The sequence below is a fragment of the Apium graveolens genome, chromosome 8 (genome assembly GCF_009905375.1).
Source record: "Apium graveolens cultivar Ventura chromosome 8, ASM990537v1, whole genome shotgun sequence".
Taxonomy (NCBI): domain Eukaryota; kingdom Viridiplantae; phylum Streptophyta; class Magnoliopsida; order Apiales; family Apiaceae; genus Apium; species Apium graveolens.
This window is the reverse complement of record NC_133654.1, coordinates 259,585,979-259,612,338: the sequence shown is the minus strand read 5'-3', so window position 1 is coordinate 259,612,338 and position 26,360 is coordinate 259,585,979.

Genomic DNA, 26,360 nt, shown 5'->3' with positions numbered 1-26,360 from the left:
TAGCAAGAAAGATGCTTCAATTATTATCAATCACTCCAATGATTAGTTGTTATCAGTGATAGCAATTGTTGAATCCATAATGACATACCTTTTTCTGCATAACTTTGTCCCCTAATGAAAACCTTTATTTTCATCTCCAAAAATTATTGACGGGATAGCTTTTTTCAACCATATTTGTTTGTGAGGCTCTTTCTTTGATCATATGTCTTGAGTATGAATTACCAAGAATACATAAGAATCAATTGACCCGTTATGTCCTGACCTCACAAATGGATTAACAGTTCCTAGTACCCAACTTATTAGTTTGGGTCCAGATGAATTAGAGATTTTACTCTAACCAGAGATAACAACAGCTGCAACCTTATCATGCTAATTCTTATCTTTAACTGAACATTTTCTCTATTTTGATACCCTTGACAAAATTTATCTCTAGGCTAGGGAAAATGGTTCCAGCCTTATATAAGGAGGACTAGCAGTCTTTTCCTTATTGTAATCCTAAACATACTTTTTTCACAACTAATTCAAGTACCTAGAGATGCATTTATGGTATTGAAATAAGAAAGCATTATATTAAGAATACATGGCATTCATTCAAAACGAGTGCACATAAGAATAAAACAATATAGGCATGATATGGAACAAACTTAATTAACAAATAAATCACTAATTCTATCTAGTACAATCTAGTTGATATATCTCGTCTAGCTATCTTAATCCAATTATAAATCAATACATTTAAAAAACAATTTAGATCAAATGAATAAATCCCAATATAATAGGATACATGAGATAAGCATAAACAAAGATCTTAAGTGCTGAAAAACATGTATCTCACTAAGGCAATTAATCATGTTCAACAAATATTCAAACACATATTTAAGATCATCTAAAGTAATATGCACAAATTAAACATCAATCCTAGTTACCAGAAAAATAAACTAGTGAACTAGTTCAGCATTATCTATATGTGATGTTATCATGCTTGTGCGAGTGTTAAACATTTAAGCACCAAGATCTTATCATCCATTGAATATTGAGAACAAGATGTTACAGTGGTTTAAGAAATTGAACCCTGAGATATGTGAGTTGGACCATCTTTAGAGATTTCTAAGAAAGCAAAATATTCATGATCTTCATTCTCGTCATTTGATCCATCCCAACTCCTTTACGATACACTATAAGTTTTGACTAGCCGCTTCCCTAAGAAAATATTTCACTTTTATCACAGCTCTTTAACTGAATCCCTACTCATCCTTATTTGTCAAGCTTCTTGTTCTCTTGTAGCAAAACCCCTGATAATGATTTGGTGTATATATCTTGTCAAAACTATAACTATCAAATCTTGTTTATGTCCCAATCTAAGCCTTGTAATCACATTTTGAACTGAATCTGTATAAGTCTCTGCTTCGAAATAGATATGCATGATCATTAGTATAGCTTAAGTACTCCTAGTGAATCTGAAGTGACTAGACTTTCCTGACAAGTGAAACACTGCCCTAACATCCAGTCCCTCAAGTACTTCTACCTGAGCTTCCTCTAATTCAACTAGCAGTAACTCTTACATTTTGTCCTGAGGTTCCAACTTTACTACATGTAACTGAGAAATTTTTATGTCCCCATTATTCTCTCTGTACTCCACAATTCCTGCATGTATGGTCTCAATGATTCCCGAATAAATGTAGCATTAGTACAAACCACTGTGTTACTGTATAATCTAAAATAATAGATTTGTCTTTAAAATCTTCGAGAAAAATTGTACCCGTAAAAATTTCATTATTTTCCTTCGTCTGAAAACTCAGTGATATCCTATGGAGTAAGCCTATAAGGAAGTTCCACATTTTTTATCTATAAGTCTTGAAATCATTTTCATTGGAATAAGAAAACCATTATCTTTAATTTCTGTGTTCCGGAATTTTCCGTTTGAATAGCACATGGTCTTCCTTTTCTTCGAAAGATTAAAATCATCTTTAAAAGCCCGGAGGAATCTCGCGTCTACCAATCCTTTGAGAACCCTTAATTCTAATATTTAAGAAAAAGTTAAAATTCCAAAATTTTTAATTTACATAGAAATAAATTAATCAAAAATAATATTTATATAAAATCTCCAACTCTTTTATATTTAATTTCCAGCAAACTAGTATCAAGAGCAAGGTTAAGTGATGTCTTCCAACAATAATATGTTGCAACCTCTACTTCCATATTTGATGGGAAAGAATTATAATCAATGGAGAATCCAAATGAAGGTGTTATATAGATCTCAAGATCTTTGGGAAATAGTTGAAAATTGTTATGAAGAATCTGCGAATCAAACCAATTTCTCACTGCAACAATTCAACACTTTAAAGGAGAACTGAAAAAAGGACAAGAAGGCCCTCTAGTTTATTTATCAAGTGGTGGACGAAGTAATTTTTGAGAGAATTTCAACGACATCAACATCAAAGGAGGCATGAGACATCCTCAACAAGGCCTACAAAGGTGAAGAAAAAGTAAAAATGGTGAGTTTGATTTTCTAAAGATGAAAGAAAGTGAAACGGTGAAGGAATTTAATAATCGAACAATTTTAATTATTAATCAACTTCGTGTTAATGGAGATGATATTTCTGATAAAAGAGTCTTGGAATTTATTTTCGTAGTATGACTTGAAAATATGAGCATGTTGTTGTTCTCATAGAAGAATCAAAATATTTGAATACTTTCTATCTTAAAGAATTGTTGGGCTCACTACAATCTCACGAACTCCGCATCAAGCAATTTGACTCCTCTCCTTCCGAGCAAGTTTTTCAAGTTCAAGATACTAGTCGTGGTGGTTTTAGAGGAAGATGTGGAAGAGGATCATTTCGTGGTCGAGGACAAGGAAGAGGAAATGTGCAAAGTAAATTTTTTAACTCATATCAAAGAGGAAGAGGAAGAGCTCGTGGAGGTTTCAATGGAAGAGGAAGAGGTAATTCTTTTAATTTTCAATGCCATTATTTTCATAAAATTGGGCATATGAAAAAAGTTTGTTATACAAGAATTAATGATGAAAAAGATTCCAATTTTCTACAAGAGGATGTTGAGGAGAAAGATGAAAGTATGCTTCTTTTCGGTATATCGATAGTGGTTGTGGCAACCACATGACCGAAAATAAAAATTGTTTTGTGAATTTTGATGAAAGTTTCCAACGAGAAGTCAAGCCGGGTAACAAAAATAGGTTCATCGTCAAAAGGTGTGGAAATGTTCCAATACAAACAAAGAAAGGTACAGACTATATATCCAGTGTTTATTATGTTCCTGATTTTAAGAATCATATTTTAAGTGTTGGGAAACTTTTAAGAAAGCGACATCATGTGAATTTTAAAGATGATTTTTGTGAGATTAGAGACAAAAATGTCCTTCTTGTTGTACGAGTAAAGATGACATCAACTAAAATATATCCATTGAAAATCTAAAATGAGTCTCTTCAATGTTTTTCTATTATTATGAATGACAAGTCCTGGCTTTGGCATCTTCGATATAATCACTTGAGTTTTAGCACTTTATCCAAGTTTTGCAAAGGTCATATTGTGAGATGCATCCCAAATATTTAAAGGCAAGATCGAGTGTGTGAAGATTATGTTTTTGGTAAGCATCATCGAGATCCATTTCCAAAAGATAAGGCATGGCGAGCTAAAAAGCCATTGGGATATGTAATTCAGATTTGTGTGGACCCATGCGCAAAACTCTTTTGGAGGTAGCCGTTATTTCCTCACTTTTATTGATGATTATAGTCGCAAGATGTGGATTTATTTTCTCAGAGAAAAATCTCAAGTATTTGAAGTTTTCATAGATTTTAAAGCATATGTGGAGAAAGAAAGTGGTCGTCCTTTAATGACACTACGATCCGATTATGATGGTGAATATATGTCCAAAGTATTTGGAAGTTTTTTAAAGAATCATGGAATTCTCCATCAACTAACGGTTCGTTCAACCCTTTAACGAAATGGTGTAGCCAAGTGGAAGAACTGAATAATTATGGAACTTGTTCGATGTATGTTGAAAATAAAAATATTGCCTAAGATGTTTTGGGATAAAGCGGTGACATGTTCTTATTATGTTCTTAATCATGCACTACTAAAAGTGTAGAATGGAAGACTCTACCACTACACCATAGATTGCCTATAGTAACCATAAAAAAATATTTTTATATGACACAAATTCATTGCAATAGTGTCTATGGCAACGTATTTCGAAAAATTAGGCGTAACGTTTGGTCTCGTTGACATAAGGGCTTATGGTAACGAATTTGGGAGCATATTGCAATAGAGTAAAGAAGTTGCAAATTTAGTTCACAATAACGTTTTTACATTTATAGCAATGAATATAAAAGCATTACAATACAAGAGGCTTCCTATGGCAACATTATTTTGCAACCTTTTTTGTAATAATTATTGCAATATATGGACTTATGCAACATATTTCGAGTTAATTGTAACATATTTCGAGTTAATTATAACATAATTCCTTAACAAATTTAAAGTGTATGGCAACCATTTTACCCTCCACTGCAACACATTTGTTTTAAAAAAAAGATTCAACCATTAACAACCACCGAATTTAATTAGTATATCCACAACACAATGCTTGTTGAATTCAACAAGCTGTACATCACCACTAATATTATTCCAACATCTACATATAAACAATGAAATAAAGGTTACATACGATCTCAAGTTAATAACACATAGACCAAAAAGTCTTCGTTAATCATCTTTAGACATCAACTCATGCAGTTTCTTTCTCAGCACCTGTGGCAGTCTCGTCTCCATCATCCATACAAGCAACTAAAGGAATCGATCGATGTTAAAATTAGTTCTAGACAGTAGGTTGGAAACTTATAACAGTACATAGCCACCAAAATCTATCAAAATGCTGCAACAACGTCCAAATACAGTAGAATCAATTCAGAAATGACATGGTATTTTTTAAGATATTCATAGTAACAGGCTTGGCTAATAATTATCCAGGTATAAAAGTTTATTATATGCCTGCAAACTTTAACCCTGCAGTCAAAACAATATATATACAATTAATCAGTGATGACAAGACATCAGGAAATTGAAATATAATGCAAACAGTTTAATTTCAGAAGGTACCGCAGAAGTGGTTTCTGAAGGTTCTTGAAGGAAGGCCTTGTCAGTTATCAGTAATGCAATAAACCACAACTAAGAAAATTCAGTTTGAAGATGGAAATAAACATGTTCCTATTATAAGTACCAAATGATTTACTCACTCGTAGAAGTAAGCTACAGACCCAACAACTAACTCCGGAAAATATTGCTTTACGGCTCCAGTACTTATCATACAAAATATGTTCACTAAGTATAGTTGACAAAGGAAACAAGAAGGAACATTTTCAATTTACATAGCAAGATCTTGCAATCAAGTTCGTGGAAATGAATTTATTTAGGAAGAAAATGATATATATAACATGTATAAACACACAAGTCTAATACAGGAGATACAAATTTCAATCAATTCTATAAACTTCTTCATGTTCTATTCCATATCAAGAAATTAAAGTATACCTACCTCGTCTAACGAATTATAGTTTACAGCAATCCTTGAATACCTCCTGTCAAACTTTCTCTGTACTTTATTTCCATGACCGCTATGGACTTGGGGTGGCGGGGGTGGATAATTACATTTCTGATTGTATGGATAAGGGATATGGATAAGCCTCCAGAGCAGGTGGAGCATAGTTTTGATTACTCTGAGAATATGATGATGATTGATAATAATCGTTCTGATTCCACGAACTTGATGAAGACTGCATGTAACTATCAGGTTTTGAACTTGTTCCACCCATTATAACTCAATTATCTACACAAATCCTAGCTCGGGAAAAACAACAAACCCTTAAAAAGACCCAAATAATCTTCTTCAGACCACAACCCAACAACCAGATAAGATAACTACAATAATATTAATCACTTATGCTACCAAAAAACAATTCAAGCCAATGATTCTTCTTCAGAGCACAACACAAGGACCAGAAAAGAAACTACAAAAAATTATCATTTTAGACTACGAAAAAAGCTCAAGACAACTTAAGCGCCAATATTTGAAGCAAATAAAGATTCAGCCAGTGACAAGTTATGTATATCATTACTTATATAGAACCAAAGGTTGAATACGAAACTACTAGTCTTAATAATAAGGCGGTCCGAAGAGGATGACTATCAAACCTAAGCATCTAAGCAGCTTCTTCTAAAGCACATCTCAAGAAATGTAAACACATGATATTTGTTTCTTGCAAGACTTCAAGTTTACAAAATACACAATAGATACAAGTATATCCATACACGCCATCACATATATATATATATGTATTATTGATACACAAGATAAAATATTGGAGAATTCAAGAAGAATATGATGATTGAATTTGAGATGAATGATTTGGCTTTACTTCACTACTTTCTTGGTATTGAGGTAAAGCAAGATGAAAAAGAAATTTTTATCTCTCAAAAAAAGTATGCAAAGGATGTGATGAAGAAATTTCGAATGGAAGAGGCGAAACCATGTAGTACTCCCGTTGAACATGCTTGAAATTATGTAACGATGATGATTCTAAATTTGTAGATCCTATATTATACAGAAGTCTTGTTGGGAGTTTGATGTACTTGACCGCTACTCGGCCGTATATCATATATGATGATAGTTTGATTAGTAGATTCATGGAGCAACCAAAGAAGACACATTGGAAGGCCGAAAAAAGAATCTTGAGGTATGTTTGTAGAACACTTGGAGATGGACTTTATTATCAAAAGAAAAATGACTCTAAAGTGCTTGGATATTGTGACAGTGATTGGTACCTAAGTTTTGATGATAGTAAAAGTACTTCGGAAATTTCTTTGTTGGCTCTTGTGCTATCACATGGATGTCAAAAAAAATAAGTTGTGGTTCTCTCAACAGTAGAGGAAGAATATATTTCTTTATCATTAGCTAGTTGTCAAGAATTATCTAGTTGCCAAGCATTATGGTTGACATGGGTGTTGGAGGACTTTAAGCATGCCGCTAAAGAAATTCCAATTATTTATGCTAACCTATAGCACTCACGGAAAATTCGGTATTTTTTGGCAAACACATAAGAATCAAATATCATTTTATGAGAGACCTATTGAAGAAAGGAGAAGTTGTGATTCAATATAGCAAGTCACAAGACCAAATTGGTGATATCTTTACGAAACATTTGAGGCCCGACATTTTTAAGGAGTTGAAGAATAAAGTCGGCATCAGAAAAAGTTTAGCTCAAGGGGGGATGTTAAAAGAGTTATAAGCTAAATTTTGATTATTATTTTAATAAAATAGAATGTTCTCGGAAGCACCTAGAATAGACCTTTGAGGTTCAAGACTTTTGAGTTCATGACCTTTAACTGTTCATGTACGTAGGGAGTTGCATATAAAATAATATTCTAATAGTTTCTATGGAGAATCTATAAATAGGATACTCTTTCAAGTTTTGTAATAATCAAGTTTTATATAATCATTTTGAGTAAATACAAGTGTGAGTTTATATCTTTTTCGTGTGAGTTAGTTGTGTGGATTATTGACAACAAGTTTCTTTTCTTTAATCTCTAACTCTTTTATACTTAAATTCCCACAACTTCCTGACTTTGACCGTGTGGGTGCTTGTAACATCTGACATCTCTACGTAATTTTGAGGTTTTATATGTACAATTCAACAACTAATGTAATTACCGTCCCTTTCATTGTTGATCTTTTTCCTGCAATCCAAATCTAAATTAAGAACCGGTCAATGCAATCAACATACATGTCGTCTAAGTTGAGGTAGACACTAGAACTGGTTAGGAAAATAGAAGATCTATGGGCCTGTGCAAAATCATTAGCGGCCTGGGTACAATTAGCAAACCCTGCGAGCACTTCCTTCTCCTAATTTTTTTAAACTAGGAAACTTGAGAAAGATTAGATATATGGAGTTGCTGAAAACTGATATTCATTTCCTTCTTATGTAGGGTTCTGGAAGAGATACCAACTAATAAGGACAAGGTGAATGTGAAAAAATGCAGAGACAATAATTAAGAAAGTTAACAATTTAGGAAAGGACAAGATGAGTGTTAGAAAATGCAGGCACGCATAATACTTATATGTCATATGTGTAACCTGAGCAGTTGGACAATTTGGAACCTCCAAATCTTATGATAACGGGATTTTCTAGCAAAAGGAGACTATAAGTAAAATGACGGGATTTTCCTTAATTTAGAGCATACTGCTCTAAGTGACAATAACTGACAAAATTTGCTACATAGTAATGTGCTAAATCATATCTGCACACCTTGACAGTTTTTATTGGCTGCCAGAGTTTGAGGTAGATGATTGATTTAGACATTTTAGACATTTTGAACCCATTGTTGATAATAATTGTTTTATGCAGAATTACTCCATACACCCATTAACTAAGTAAACCCATTGACATTTCAAGCAAATAATAATGATAAACCCATCTATGAATCTGGTCTGATACGTAACTGATTAGTACGCGTTATCAAACTGTTGATTGGAACCAACAGAGTCTTCACCGAGGTTTTCCTTCTGCAGATTCGAAGACTGCTTTTTCTGTCTTATGTATTTCTGCATTAAGGATGGAATTTTTTAGTTGTCCATCATTCTAAAAGTTATAATTGTAATTAATAATACTTGAATACAATAAACATTAGAAGCAATATTTTTACATTTGGCAAATAAAAGTACCTGTACAACTATTTAAAAAAATTATTTATGTATTGACCCACAATATATTTGTACAATTATGTACCTGCAAATGACTACCAATAACCCGAGCAGTCAAGCCAGGCACATTCATCAAGCTCAAAATTTTCTGAGGCTGAGCTCCTGTTTCCAAAAGAACACAATAGTTGGCATTATTACTATTATACAACATACATATTTACAAAAAATCTGGAAAGAAAATTATTAAAAAATACTACTGATATAATTACCGTGTTCGCGAAGCATGTTTATTGCTTGCAAAAACTTGTCGTCATGATCAGGAGTCCAAGTCAAGCGCGGCTTCTTTGCATTGTGAGCATCCTCCTCCTGAGCTTGGTTTGATGAATTAGGATTCTCTGCAATCTGCTTATTTTTCACTTTCCTGTGTAAGTTATTCTGCTCTTGATATCCTGGGGCACCACCCTTACTGCCGTCATCGTTCTTCATTTCAATGTAATTAGTCATGTCACCACCATCATTGTTCTCCGTTTCAAAGTAATTAGTCATGTTAGACAAAGCAGGCATTTCTCCTGTAACTCGACGGACATGGATCCATACATTTAAAAGATCACGATGGCTGGGTGGCTTGGACATAAAATAGCACACATTATTTGCCATGGCCTCCCTCGCTAAATCTTCTGTTAAATATTCTTCAGCAGTCACTGCATACATATAAGCTAATGAATTTCGAAAAAGGATGGAGAATATGTTCAAGTCATTTTAAATAGTAAACTGATTGGCTTACATATGATAGGAACGTTCATGCGCTGATTATGAACTTTCTCTACAAACTCAGATATTGACATTTCTTGCATGCAAATATCAGCAATTAGCACATCATAATAGTTGCTTCGTTCTTGAAACAACGCCAGTGCAATTTTTGCAGATTCCGTAGTGGTTACTGAAATTAATTGAAGAGGCACGTCATTATTAGTAGTAAGATATATATATATATATATATATATATATTGATTAAAAAGCAGTAAGAGAGAGATAGAGAGAGAATATAACATAAATAAATTTTTGAATACAAATTCGTCTTTGAAATTTTAAATTAGTCATTTTATAAAATTGTAGCATCTTAAAATCTACTTACTATATAAAAACAAATTGTTTCACTATTATTTTCAATTATATATTGATGTCTTGGAATCAAAAGCAATAGGCCCCTTAAAAGTATTTTTAGAATATCTTTGGGTTATGTAGCACTACAATATAAATTATTAAGATGCAAAGTACACATATAAACATAACAACGAAGAATTCACAAATTTTCAAAACTTGAATAATGATAAATCAAAATTTTAAAGTATTGAAAAAAAAGATGTAGTCCTATAAACATATTATGATATATACATAAAATAAATCATTACCTTTGTAGAGTTGTTGCTCAAATTGAGATGCCAGGCTCATGAGAGAGGTTGTGTCACAATCCACCAACAAAATACGAACATGCTGAGCTACATGTGGTAAGGCACCATCTTGTCCGGCACCTGCATCGGTACTAATACCATTCATGTCCATTCTTTCTTGAATCAAGAAAGCCCAAGTGAAGTGATTATACTCTAAGGAATATTGGTCTCTTGCTAAATATGTGACAGGAACAATCAAGAAATCTATAACAAAAATGATGGTAGAGTATTCTATATATGCATCTCAAAGTTTGACAGGTCAACACAAGTTAACTGATTTTATCAATCTTTTTAAATAAAAGGATTCATATTCGATTACAAGGGATTGTATAATTTACTATTAAGTTGATTTGCTTGATATTAAAATGATGAAGAATAAAATTAGAAAATGTATTTATCTCTGTGTGAATCAAACACAAATAAGGAAAATAAATGTATAACAAAAGTGATAGCATAATATCCAATACATATCAAAGTTTGACGGGTCAACACAAGTGAACAAATTTCATTAATCCTTTTAAATAAAACGATTCATATTTGATTATAATGAATTAGAAAAAGTATTCATCTCGGTGCGAATCACACACAAATAAGGTAAATAAATGAGTTCTGATTTCACAAAGTGTAGATCAGCCCCTAAATTTCACAATCTGCTCGCTCTGAGTTCTGATTTATTCTTCAGTTCTGACTATTTTTCTATGTTTAAAACATGTCTTCTTACATCAACCGCCAAATTGATATTGTGTGATATAACATCTATTTTCTCGAGCGTGAACATGATGAGTTCTAATACGAAGTCTATATTTGTCAGCATGATTGTTGGTTACTTCAATATAAACTTACAGTGAAAGAGCTAAATAATCAACTTGATGAACTTGAAAGGTTGGAAAAGAAGTACTATATTGAGCTGAGGAAAGAAAGGGACAGACGAGCAATGAGGAACGTGATAACCGAAAAAGATTTTACAGAAATCTAACCCCAAAGCTTCAACATCTAACACATTTGGAGAATGATAACAAGGTCAGTGGAGATATGGATACTGAAGAATCTGTTGTAAAAGATTTAATTGAGGTTACAAAATATCCAACTAACGAGGTTACCCAAGTTGAGCATACAGAGGTTACTAGTAAGGAAGTCCAAGAAACCAAGCCACAAACTGATTGCTTTCAAATTGTTGAGGATCATAAATTGGTTGAGCACATTAACTTCATTATTCAGGAGTAGCTGCTTGTCAATTTTTTGAGTTCTTTGAACCTCAACAATTTTTCTAGAAGAGTATGAAGTTCATTCTGATTCGAACTCATCCTTGTGCGATTTTTAATTTTTACAAAACCCGTGGTCGAGTTTTCTCTAAAAGGGGAGAATGATGAGGAACGAGAACAAAGAAATAATATATATTATTAATTAGTTTATATTTATTTTGTTTAAATATAAATAATATATTCACCAATATGTTTTATATATGGGCTAGTAGTGTATTAATTAAGTTGGTTATTTATAATAAAGTCCAATTGTTACGCGATTGTTACGCTATTTATTAAGGTTTCTAATCCTTTATAAGCACTGTAATCGTCATATTATTACTTAGTTATAGTTATAAATTTTTCTTGAATATAATATTGATTAATTATTATTGTAAATGGTATAATTCATTGCTTATCTATAAATCTATGTTTATTATTGACTTTCATGATCTGTCATGCATTAGTCCAACTATGTTTTCTATTTCCTATATTTTGCCAACTATGTTTTCTACTTCATAAATTTCCTAGAGCGACAAACGTATAATATTGCAACTATAGACTACATGAAAGTACTCAGAGCTCTCAAATCCAAAGATGTCCTGATCGGCCTAAACCACTACACTTTATAATCTATACTCTTGAATAAGTGAATAAAAAATAAGATATTGGAGGCTTTGAATCATTCTTGCAAGGTCGTTGTTATTTTCTACTATTAAAATTAAAATATAATTTTGACTTAAAATAATAGAAATGTATGGATTATTCTAGATTATTCTTGATTTTGTCTAATCTCTAGAACTATCCATAGAGTTTTCTAGTAGGTGTCTTTTGAATTCTAGCAATTAAGTAAGTGTCTCGAATTTTCCATAGAATCCTATATAAAGCCTTTTACCAAATCATTTGTTATTAAGTCATTTTCAAGCATTATAATTTAAATAAAATATCTCTTCTCCTAAATATCTTGAGTTGTGTGAGTTTGAGTGAGATCCTTTCTTTCAACAAAGTGGTATCAAGAGCCAAAGGTTCTATTTGTCTTCAAAAAAGACTTGTGTTTGTTAAAGAAGAAGGAAATCATGGAAAATGGAATGTCTCAATGGCAAATGCTAAAATTTACCAAAGACAATTACGAGAATTGGTGCATTCGTATGAAGGCGATCCTTGGAGCAAATGATGTGTGGAAACTTGTGGAGAAAGGATTAATGGTGCCCGAAGATTAAGCAAGTTTGAATCAAGTTCAAAAAGATCAACTACAAGCCCAATGAAAGAAGGACCAAAAGGCGATTATGGTCATTCATCAATGTTTGGATGATTCTATTCTACAAAAGGTGGCTTCCGCGACAACATCAGAGAAAGTTTGGTATATTCTAAATTCTTCTTTAAGTAGAGATGCAAAAGTGAAGAGACTTCGGTTATAAACACTTCGTGGCGAGTTTGAGGCTTTGCGAATGAAAGAATCCGAATCAATCTCGGTTTATTTTTCAAGGGTCTTGACCATTGTCAACTAAATGAAAAGCAATGGAGAAGAGGTAAGTGATGTTCGTGTTATTGAAAAAAAAATTCGCTCACTTGTCTCTAAATTTGATTATAAAGTCGTGACAATTGAGGAGGCTAAAGATATAGATGAAATGACTATTGATGAGCTTATGGGATCACTACAAGCCCATGAAGAAAAAATGCTAAAAAGGAATGAACCAATTGAACAAGCCTTTCAAGAAAAATTATCTTTCAAAAATAATGATGGAAGATACACAAGTCAAAGAGGTCGTGGCCAAGGACGTGGACGAAGCTTCTTACATGGACAAGGAAGAGGACGTGGCCAACAAAGAGAGGAAAATTAAAAGGATAAAACAGTGTGCGAGACAAGAAATTCAAGAGGCCGTGGAAGAGGAAGATTTATTTCAAGGTATAATAAATTAAATGTCAAGTGTTATAATTGTCAAAATTTTGGTCATTATGCTTCTGAGTGCCGCACTTCAAGAAATCAAGTAGAGGAGAAAGCTAATCTTGTAGAAGACAAAGACAATGAACCCACTTTACTTTTAGCACAAAAACGAGAAGAAAATTGTGGAGACAATCTACGGTATCTTGATAGTGGGGCAAGCTATCATATGTGTGGAAATAAAAACTTATTCGTTGATCTCGATGAAAATGTGAATGGGAAAGTAACTTTTGGAGACTCTTCGGGAGTGCCTATCGAAGGAAGAGGTAGCATCTTAATACGCTTGAAAAATGGAGATCATGATTTTATTTCAAGTGTTTATTATGTGCCTAGTATGAAAAATAATATCTTAAGTTTGGGCCAACTAATGGAGAAAGGCTACACCATCACCATGAAAGATGAATTTCTTAACTTGAGAGACTCTTGTTATAATTTAATTGCTAAGGTGCTTATGACCAAGAATAGTATGTTTATTTTCAAAATTGAAAATGATGGTCCAAATGTTTAAAGGCTTATGCTAGAGATTTTTCTTGGCTTTGGCATCTTAGGCTTGGACACTTAAATTTTGAAGGATTAAATTCACTATATAAGAAGCACATGGTGAATGGTTTGCCTCACATCAATCATCCAAATCAAGTTTGTGATGGATGTCTATTCGGAAAGCAATCAAGAAGGATTTTTCCAAAGGAATCCAGGACAAGAGTAAAAGAGCCGCTTGAACTTATTCACTCGGATGTATGTGGGCCTTTTAATCCTCCATCTTTTAGCAAAAATCGTTATTTCTTATTATTCATTAATGATTTTAGCCGCAAGACATGGGTGTACTTTCTCAAAGAGAAGTCTCAAGTTTTTAAATGCCATAAAAAATTCAAAGCCCGAGTTAAAAAGGAGAGCAAATATCAAATAAAAGCAATTCGTTAGGATCGAGGAGGCGAATTCAATTCAAATGAATTCTTGAAATTCTGTGAAGATCATGGAATAAGAAGACCCGCAATGGTGCCAAGATCACCTCAACAAAACGGAGTCGCATAAAGAAAAAATAGAAGCATTTTTAACATGGTTCGAAGCATGCTAAAGAGAAAAAATATGCCTAAGGAAGTTTGGGCCGAAGCGGTAGATTATGCCGTTTACTTGTCAAATTGACGCCCAACAAGAAGTGTGAAAGACATGACTGCACAACAAGCATGGAAAGGAAAAAGACCATCTATTACTCACTTACGTGTTTTTGGAAGCATAGCTTATACACATGTCGATGATGAGCTACAAACAAAGTTGGATTACAAAAGTGAGAAGTATGTATTTGTTGGCTATGATGCAAGAGCAAAGGGGTACAAACTTTACAACCCCATTAATGGAAAAATTGTTATTAGTAGAGACGTTGTGTTTGATGAAGAAAGGTCATAGGATTGGAGCAATGCACAAGAAGATTAAAATTTCTTCCCATTTTTTGATGAAGAAGACATTGAAGAAAATTATGGGCAACATATCACTCCTCCCACATCACCACGAGCAACAAGTAGTGATGGGCAAATAACTCCCTCATCTTCTTCAAGTGATAGTGATGAGACACCACCAAGGAATTATAGAAATCTTCAAGAAATTTATGATGAAATGGATGAGGTTCCCGCCATTTCCGACTTAACTTTACTTTGTCTTCAAGCGGAAACTGAACCAACAAGTTTCAAAGAAGCCGTGCAAGATGAAAGTTGGAAGAAAGCAATGGACGAGGAGATTGAGTCAATCAAGAAGAATGATACATGGGAGTTAGCAACACTTCCTAAAGGGCAAACAACTATTGGTGTGAAGTGGGTATATAAGTTGAAGAAAAATGCCCAATGAATGGTTGAAAAATACAAGGCAATATTGGTAGCTAAAGGCTACAATCAAAGACATGGAGTGGATTATGACGAAGTGTTTGCACCGGTCGCAAGAATGAAGACTATAAGGCTAATAATCTCATTGGCTGCACAAAATGGATGGAAAATTCATCAAATGGATGTAAAATCCGCTTTTTTGAATGATGTTTTTGAAGAAACTGTGTATGTGGAGAAACCATTGGGATATATCGTGAAAGAACAAGAAGGAAAAGTATTAAAGTTAAAGAAGGCCCTATAAGGATTGAAACAAGCGCCAAGAGCTTGGAATAGTAGACTTGACAAATACTTTCAATCTCATGGATTTCACAAGTATCCACATGAACATGCTTTATATGCCAAGGTTACAAAAAATGGAGAATTTCTTCTTGTGTGCTTGTATGTGGATGATTTAATATTTACGGGAAATAGTTCAAGTATGTTTGAGAATTTTAAGAAAGACATGGCAAGAGAATTTGAGATGACTGACATTGGGCCTATGTCTTACTATCTTGGCATTGATGTTAAGCAAATGAATGATGGAATACAAATATCACAAAGAAGCTATACAAGGGAGATTTTGAAGAAGTTCAAGATGGAAAGTTGTCAAGCCGTTAGCACCCCTATTGAGTGTGGATCAAAGTTGTCAAAATTTGAAAAAGGTGAGAAGGTGGATCCCATTTACTTCAAAAGTCTTGTGGGAAGTTTGAGATATTTGACATGCACGAGGCCTGACATACTCTATAGTGTTGGATTTGTTAGTCGCTACATGGAGACTCCAACAACAACATACTTGAAGGCGACCAAGAGGATTCTTCGTTATCTTAAAGGTACGATGAATTATGGGTTATTTTATTATCGTTCTAATGAATTCAAATATGTTGGTTATTGTGATAGTGATTGGGCCGGTGATATTGATGAACCAAAGAGTACCACCAGATATGTGTTCTTTATGGGTGATATATCTTTTTCATGGACTTCAAAAAAGGAACTCATTGTTACCTTATCTACTTGTGTAGCGGAATATGTGGCGGCATGCTCTTGTGTTTGTCAAACTATATGGTTAAGGAGAGTTTAGGAGGAGCCCAACATGTCACAAAATGAGCCCACAGAAATATTGGTCGATAACAAGTCAGCTATAGCTTTGGCGAAAAATTCAGTATTTCATGAACGAAGCAAGCATATTGACACTAAATATCATTATATACGAGAATGCATTAGTATCTCCAATAGAGATTTTCAAAACCCTAGGTTCAAATTTCTCGGAGCATTGTCCAGAACTATTATAAGAATGAAAATTCGTATGCAAATGTTGAAAAACAACATTTGAACTCCTACACCGCGCTCCGCTCCTCTTTTCGAGTACCTACGATGTAGATAGTTGCATTAACATCATTTACATCATCAAGAGTATTACCCACTATATTTAGGTCATTGTTGCACACAAAGATCTTGTATATGTCTTCACAAAGTATAGTTGCAATAATTTAAATAAATCCTAATCTCACACAAGTACTTACGCAAAATAAGGTGGAAAATAGTAGAATATTTGGTAGAATATTATAATTTTTATTTATAATTTAATCCTTATATTGATAGTTTTTTTACCAATTAACGGTGCCTAGATCTGATTAAATATTTTTATAATTATCCATTAATAATTGATTTTCACTAAAATTAGGCATTTTTTCCTCAAGTCTAGAATAATCAGCCACCAATGCAGCTATTTATATCACTCTTTACACATTATGGAATTATTTTAAATATTTAACATTGATGAAAAGTGAATAGGAATATGGTAGCAAAATATGTATTTGAGTATCAAATGAAAACTTGGGCACACTTGGAAGGTGTTTATACTGATTATATCATGGTAACAAGTAATATTGACTAGGGTCAAGAAAGTGAGGACATAAAACTAATTAATAGTGATGTGCAAGAAAAAATGGGAGAGGCCCAACAAGACCCATGTACATATTAAACTAGAGAGCACAAAAAAGAGTGGACTGAGGAGGCAAGGTTCTGGCATGCTTGGAACCAGAATCAAAATCCAGGCTACTTGAGTTGAGAACATGCTGAAGGATCAAAATTAAGATGTATTTATCAAGAGGGAAAACCTAGATTCAATTTCTGCAGAGGCCTCATAGTCAGTAGCACAAGTGATCAGGGAGTACCACCATTTCAGAGAGAAGAGCGACGTAGCCTAGGATATGCACATAGTGATCAGGGAGTACCACGATAGACCTGGCCGCCTAGCTGAGTTCTCTAGTAAAATGGAATATGTAATTTGAAGGACACGTCAAGATTTTATAAAGATGGGCACATTTAGATATTAAGAATAATAAAAAATTTATTAAATCCTCTGATATTTAATTATTATTTTAAAAGAATTAGAAAAAATTGATGATATGCAGATAAAAACAATAATTAATACTAAATAGGTAAGATATTCAATTCAGATATTATATTATCTTTTATTATTGTTAAATTGATACATTCTAATAAATTCTCAAGAGATTTTTTTTTGATATTTTAAAATCTAAAATCAGTAACCCGAATCAATGTAGGACATCTAGAAGATTTGGTAAGTATAATGTAAATCTTCTTGATTATCTAAATATTTTAAATAAATTTTATATATAATTAAATAAATTCATAAATTATATTAATTCTTAAACTTACCTCGTTTTTTAGTTTCCATGGGTGATCAAGAAGAATTACAGGAATCTCATCTTTAGGTGCAGAAAAGAAAAAATCTTTATATATAAAAATTGATTGGTTCCGGTTAGTGATAAAGATTGATTAGTTACGGTTACTCAAAAGTAAAATGATAGATAAGATTTAAAATTTCAAATAAGAAATGATAATAATAAAGAAGCATAAATTGAACTATAAAACTAAAAAGACTGTAGATAGAAATAATGAAGGTGAATAATAAGAATAAAACTAAAAGACAATAGATAGAGATAGATGAATCATTAAAATGAAAGGGTATAGCCCAAAAAATTTGAAATGATAGATCATATACATAATTACGATCACCTGATATTATCAAGCTTACACAATATGCTATAATACAGTAGCTAACCTGATTTCATGACTGTAGATATGAATACATATTGTGGGACTTGATATTTCACAAATTTGATTTGCTGTCTAGTTGTGTCTCACTCCAAATAATGGGAATAGATTAGTAGAGGTTGTGAATAGTATTGGGGACCAAAAACCTACTATGTTCAGTGGTCCAATTAGAGTCATCAATCTCATATTGGGTATTACAAATTATAAACCCCATATCAAATAAGATGTTATTGGACTCTTTAATTTAGACCACTTAATTAAACCCATATATTGTTAAAATTATAAAATATTCTAACAATTTCCCACTTGGGATACAAAGTATTCTAAACATCTTAGGTGTGCACTTAATTATTTATTCTTTGAAAATATCGTCCTAAGTTAATCTAGTCCATTTTATATATAAACATGAACCCAAAGCGACCTTTGTTATATTGTCATAACTCGATCCCCATTGATGACCACATAAATATATTCAATGACATAGATCAAGTATGGATAAGTAACTGAAAATTACATGCCATATGATCACAAATATGCCTATTTTCAAAACATCTTTCTTAGTCAATCTGGTCCATCTTATATATAAACATGACACCAAAGCCACATTCGTCATATTTTGGTAACTTGATTCTCATTGATCACCACTTATATATATTCAATGACTTTGATCAAGTATAGATTTGTAATTAAAAATTATGTGCAATGTGATCTCAATCATGTCTATTTTCAATTGGTCATTAATACTTTGGTGAGATCAATATTTATACTTTCAACTTCAGGTCCAAACTACAATTGAAAGATAAAACTCATTTAGAGTAATAGAGAGAGAGAGAGAAAACTTTACTTCATTGTACAAAAACTCAAAATACATAATGCATCAAAATAGTATAAATATAAAACTAAATGTTGAATATAAGAATAAAACAAAAATTTCACTAAAATTGTAAATCCTCCAAAGTGACAACACCTACATGAGTAGTATGCCGATGAAAGACCTTAGGTGTCAAATCTTTACTTAGTGGGTCCACTAACATAAAATTAGTTTTTATATACTCAATACTCACTACTCGATTTAAAAAAATTAGATATTTAATGCCTATATATTTAGACATAAAAAAACATAATCGTAAGGAGATTTTCTTATATCTACGTAACCAGGAAAAAACAAAATCGAAATATACAATCAACTCAAAATTTTTGATTATTAATAAAAGAGCATATAATCATTTTTTCTTGCAATTACCTAATAACCCATTTTATTGTAATCCAATGATCCATTCCAGATTTACTCGAATATGTTTTTTGATTATTAATAAAAGAGAATGTAATCATTTTTTCTTACAATTACCTAATAACCCATTTTACTGCAATCCAATGATCTATTTCAGATTCACTCGAATATATGTTTAACATAGCCACAATGTATAAAAAATCTAGCAGGATACTAACTTGAGCATAAATCTCCTTGAGCATAAATAAGCCTCCCTTTAGTTGAAACATATAGAATGTTTTGTATCTCATTTTGTTCGAGATCTTTCTTGGGGACTATTTTAGAATAAACGTGTCTCTTTTAGAAATAACAGTATTTATTTATGCACATTCTTTGATGCCGAAATTGACAAGCACCTTCTCGATATAGCTCTTTTGTGATAACCTGGTGATACCCCAAGAACTGTCTTGATGTATCTTAGTTCCTAATACAAAAGAGGTATCACCGAGATCTTTCATCCCAAATTAATTTGTAAGAAATTCAATAAACAACAAATATTGTTTGTGAATGAAAGACAAACAAGATAGGTACTAATAAGATAAATTACCTCTGCAGCTTGTGCCTTTTCCGCCTCGGCTTGAGCTTTCTTTACCTCAACTGCTTCCCTATGTCTTTCTTTTACTTCATCCACATATGTTTTACAACTGACTTTGTTGTGACCAAACATAAGGCACCTACTACAAGTAATTCTGATCCTTTTCTTTCTTAACTTTATTCGTTCACCTGGTTCACCTTGCTCCCTTTTCTATTTTTTAGGCCTTCATGGCATTCTTCTATCATTTGGGGGAAGAACATGAGGAAATACCGTGTCTGGACAATACAAAGACCCTTTCATTGTTTTAAGCATGTGCTCATATGCTTTTATGTAGACATCTCGGTTATAGCATTCATTTATCTTCTCTTCTATTTTCTCATTCGTCGCAAATAAAGCACTACAACAATGACTAAAAGAATACCCCTTAATTCCCATCTTCTACAAGAACATGCCTTTGTGACCATATTTACCACCCACTGTCCACCATTATTTTATTAACCTCATATTCATCTACACCAGTCCATGTCGACTTGCAGAATCTAGTTTCCTCATTTGAATATTTAAGCTTCTTGATAATTTGAGAACAAATGACATATTCATTTTTAACACTAAGTCTGATTTGACATGTAATCTCTCCATGACTTTAAATCTTATATCATCTAACAACTCAAGTATAGGCTTAATCTTGCTTCAACTATCCAATTATTTAAGCATTTAAAGAAATTATTGTCATTCATATCACAACAACTTAAACTATCAAAGTATGCCCTATTCCAGTATCTAAGTTCAGTATTAAGTAAGTCATAGTGACCAAGGGGGATATAGCTTTAATTTCCTTCATGATCAAGTTAAATTCTTCCACAGTATTGGCTTTTGCGGCTTGCCAAACAATATTTTTCAAAATATTTTCTGGATGTCTATTTTTCCATTTGGCATGTATATACATTGCACAAGACCCGTACTTAGCACTGGGTAGAATGTTATCAATTGCATTTTTTAGATCCCGCACATAGTGCACCAACAAATTATTATAAATTTTACATGTATACGCATGTGTGTAACAAAATGAAAGATAAAAAATTACAACTAATTTACCTTCTATTGGTTATTTAGTCATTAAAGTGTAGTCAAAATCATTATCTAAGTTGAGATCAGTCTTCAGTAAGGATACAAACCATTCCCAACTTTCAGTTCACTCAACATCAACTATAGTCGGGGTTATAGGGAACATCTTATTTTTCCCATCCCTGCCTATTGCAACGTATAGCTCACCTTTCATAGAACTTTTCAAGAAACAACCATCTACACCAATGAACTTCCTGCAGCCTTGAGAAAAACCCTCTTTCACAATAATAAAAGAAATGTACATTCTTTTAAAAGTTATCACTATCATTTTTATCGACATCAATCTTTATTGTGCTCCATAAATTTGACCTTAATATCTCTGCTCCAAAATCATACAGCCTCTTATATTGCTTACCAGTTTCACTTTCAGTTTCGAACAGTGCTAATTTTTTAGATAACCAACACTAATTCTTTGATATTATCATAGAATGCACTTCATTGATATGTTGTTGAAACTCTCTTAGCTTCCATTTAGGATTTTTACTGATTTGATTCCCAAATTTTCTTGCCAACCAATCAAATCTCGCAAACCTATATTTATGCACTAAGATGTAACTAGGTTGTTTATTATTTTTTTAATTTAAAAAGTTCCATCCACATCAATCTTACTAGTATTAAAATACCAAGGACAATTTGGTCTGCACTTAGTCTAGACCTTTTGCAAATCAGTTTTAGAAAACAAATATCTCTCATTTGTTCCACAACATAGTCAAAAACAGTATGCTTCAAGACTGATACACTAGTAAACAATAATCCAGGATCAAATTCCATATACTTAATTGGGGTTCTAGGATTAAATACAACATATTATGATCCTTTTTCTCTCTGCACGGACTGATATGATTATTTATCATAATCACTAGAGCATGATGTCTCTTCATGAAGCATTCTAAAGGTATCACTGTCATGGTCCCTCTCCCAGTCAGTGTCTTTACTCATGTCTACTATTTTTCTTTTTTTTTAGAATTTTTATTAACTTTTTTTTATTGGAAAAAGTAGTCAATGAAGCAAGCAAATATTCTTCTAAGGCCTCATTTTCATTTCTATTTGGATTTATTTTTAGCTCAAGTTCCTTGTTTTACCTTATCTCTAATTTCATGACATCACTTTCATTTCCAGTATACTCTTCGTCACTCTCATCCTCCTCACTCTTATACCATTCACTCTCACTGTTATCACTCTGACTATCATCAATTTCCTTCTCATTACCATCAATTTCAAGAGCAATACTCACAATCATACTAGTCTTGGACGAATGATCAACATATATAACAGCAATACCGAATTTTAAAGCATATGCATTCTTCTCTCCTACAACATCATTATTCCATAATATACTATAAATATCAAGAGAAGAACCTTCCTTGTGCCAATAAATTTTATAATCCCTAATTTGTGACACACAATAAAAGTGATTCTATCTAAATCTTGGTCGTAAATGTATTTAAATTTACCTCCTTTGTAATATCGTACTTCATCATTTTTAGTGAACTTCATGTCCTGATAAATCCGTATATTCACATGATATAACCCCATTTGTAAGATAATGAAATAATCAGGGTTTATCAATGAAATGTGATGAATGATTGTGTGAAGCCTTGAATATATACACGCATACCTTGATGACAGTCAAAAAGCTTTCGATTCAACAAATTTATCGATGAACTATATAACCTGAATACTCTCTTAACCCTAATAACACTCCCAATTTAACACTTAACATATTTAGGCTATATGTGTTTGAACTTGTAAGTAATAAAATATCTCATATGATTTCTCCATGTCTAGTTTTTGCCACTACATGTCCGATTAGTTTACAACTCATTTTCTTTTCAATTTTTTTCAATTTACACGCCAAACATGACTAACGTATGTTAGTCAATTTTTAATAGAAGGAATTTAATTACAAAATTTAAAAGGATAAGGATCATAAAATATTGTTTTGTATTTTATGGACCATACCCAAAAACAACATAAAGTTAAAGGACAAAAGAATTGATTTCCCTTTTATAATTGATTTAGCGATAATTGGCTTCTTCTCAAACATTTGCTTATGTAGCATCCAATTTGTTCTTTCACATCCAACATTTGCTCTTTCATATCCTCCATATCCAATATGTTTGCAATCGTTTGAAGGAATTATAAAAAGGAAAATTCTAGATCACAAAATTGAATAATTTTTTTCACAAAATGGCATGTAGCAAGTGTTAATTGTAATGACCCCGTTAACACAACTTAGACCAATTAAAATATTACATCTGATTTGTCACGTCATTTTGTAAGCTTTTTTGTGACAATTTTTTTACATGTTGCAGTACTCCTATCAAGAAAGTTATATGTTCAAAACATAAAACAATTCGAGAACAAGTTGCCTCACCTCTTATTGAGCAAACCTACGCAGTGGGCACTCTACGTATTCATCGAAATATCCTAATTTTCCAAGATCGTCGCGATGCACTGAAAATTACTAAATATACTGCTCATAACGTGTGACGTATTCATATTGTATATACAGGTCTTTACTCCATGATAACGTGGACAACCCTTGATTTTATGATAGAATTTCATCACAAATTATAAAATTTTATTTTAAAAAGTAATAAAAGTCGATGCTAGTGTAGAATAATAATAAAATTTTGTAACTTCGATTTTTAACTTGGTAATTAAAATTTGTAATTATAGACGTATGATGAAAGAATAAATAAATTATATATTTAATATTTTTTGAATAATGGTTGTGTACAGAACTCTCTATATATGAAGACCTCCGCCTCCGTGAAGTGCTACAGTGCGTTTTGTGTGTCTATATATAAGGGCGCTACTCGAGTAAAAACCACTTGAATATAAAATAGAAACTTAATGAAAACTTAACTTTTAGGATGATATGACTAGTAATGGGGCCCGAGTGTGGGCCACAAGGGTTGACCTTGGAAGGGTTAGGTTGGGGTCGCGAGGGGCTTAGTGGGCCAAGGAGAGGCCTACTAGGGCCCATTATTGTCCATTTTGCATATCCAGGGCCTATATGGGATTATGATTACAACCTTGGTGGAGCCTAGTGGGCCCGAGATGGATTTTAGGGGCCGGAATTAGGCCCCACATTTCATATTGTAGTCGCTGTATATATAGGAAAATGAACAAATAAAAACCAGTAAAATGTGTACTTGTTGTTTTGAATAAAAAATCTAATAAAAATCAACCTTGAACATCTTTCTTTAAAAATTCATTGCAATTAAAATTACTATAGTAGGTAAAAAATAGACCGCCCAAAATTCCATCATCTAAATCCACCATATATTCAATTCTCACTTTCTTTTGTTGTAATTAAAAACTTATACGAATCATTGAGAAAATTGGAAAAGTACTTAAAACATAATATCAGTAAATGAGAAAAGTGGAAAACACATATTGATTTTTTTAACTAATACATGTAGCCCTGAAATCAGAAATCTCCAAGTACATCTATTTCATTTTGTGGCTAAAGAAAAAAACTTTTGAATTGTTACAATGAGATCAAGTCTACTTGGACCATTTCCGAAGTTTCTTAGCATCTCAATTTTAATTGCCACCCTACATATTCCGTCAAACAAACCGATTTCCACTTCCCTCTCCCTACATCCTAGTCCCAATATCAGTTGATCGCTTGGTATTACCACGTCACTGGTTGCTGTTGCACGCTAATACGGATTAGCACTTCTCGGAAGATCACCAGATGGCCTTGTCTTATTTCTATGTTTTTGCAATGAAGATAGAAGATTTTAGTAACGAAGATGATATATAAATATGAATGATTTAAGTTATTGAAGGAAATTTGTACCTTTTTTTAATTTGTTTTGCTAAATTAAATATATATATAAACAAAAGGATCAACCCCAAGCTCTATGACAAACCATAGAGAAGGCCCTATCTATAACCAATCTAGAATATATTAGAGATAGAAAGCAAAGGACTGCCTACAAACAAAGCTGCAACGACCTACTACAAACTGCTACAAACTACAAGAACTATAAACAAACTATAACTAAGTCAGGCTTATTACAAAAACTTTTAGAAAACCAAGGCGAGGAGTGGAGCCTAGTAGAAATATCCTTGCAGATTCCTTGAAGAAGCTTCGAAGGGCCAAAAACACCCTTGCCATGCAAACCAGCGTTCCTCTCACGCCAAATGTCATAGCAAAAAACCTGAGCACAACAAAGATCCACCATCCCCTTGCTTTTATCAGGAAAAACAACAAAACCATGCAAAAAATACAACCAGGACTCACCATTCACCGAGATCAAAATGAAAGCCATTAGATGCTCTAAAACCCATCTACTATAATGAAAATGCAGAAAAAGGTGGATAATAGTCTCACGACCACATATGCAGAGGAGGCACTTTTGAGAATCTGCAATGCCAAATCGATGAAGCCTAGCCAGAGTATTCAGATGCCCATGAAAAACAACCCATTGGTGATGCGCATACCTGTTAATGCGAAGCTTATGCCAAATTGCATTATCCTTAGTCTTTACCTTCGTTGCATCAGAACCATCCCAAAGAATAATGTCATGCCCGAAATTTCAAAGGCCTGGGCAATTGAACATTTAAAACCACCTTTCCAACAAAGGCTCTAAGTGTCGGTGCATGGCATTAGTAGAAGGAAGAACTCAAGCTCCATTACTTAAAATTCTACTAAATTTCGCACTATGATGAGAGTTACACTGCGATATGATTAGAGAATTAGTTGTGCTAGCAAGGAAAGAGTTCCCTTACCACGGCTCAAACCACAAAGAAATGGACTCCCCATTGGATATGGAGTATGAAATGAATAGCAAAGCCACAACTCTAAGCCTTAAAAGCTTCTTCCAAATCCACGAACAATCAGTTGGGATTGGCATAGCCCAGAAGAACCGTGCCATTCACCCAAGAAGCCCATAGAGACTTGGATTTGGTGATTAGGTTTAACAAATGATCAAGAATCAAGGCTCGGTTCCAATCCACTATGTTCATAAGGCCCAACCAACCTTCCTCTTTAGGTAGACCAAGCAATTTTTGCAGTGATACTTCAAGCCCGGCACATTCATTAATCTTAAAATCATAGTGGGACCAACTGCTGTTTTTGCAAAAAAATTGGTTGAGAAATAATAAATATTATAAAAATAATTGATATTATAAAT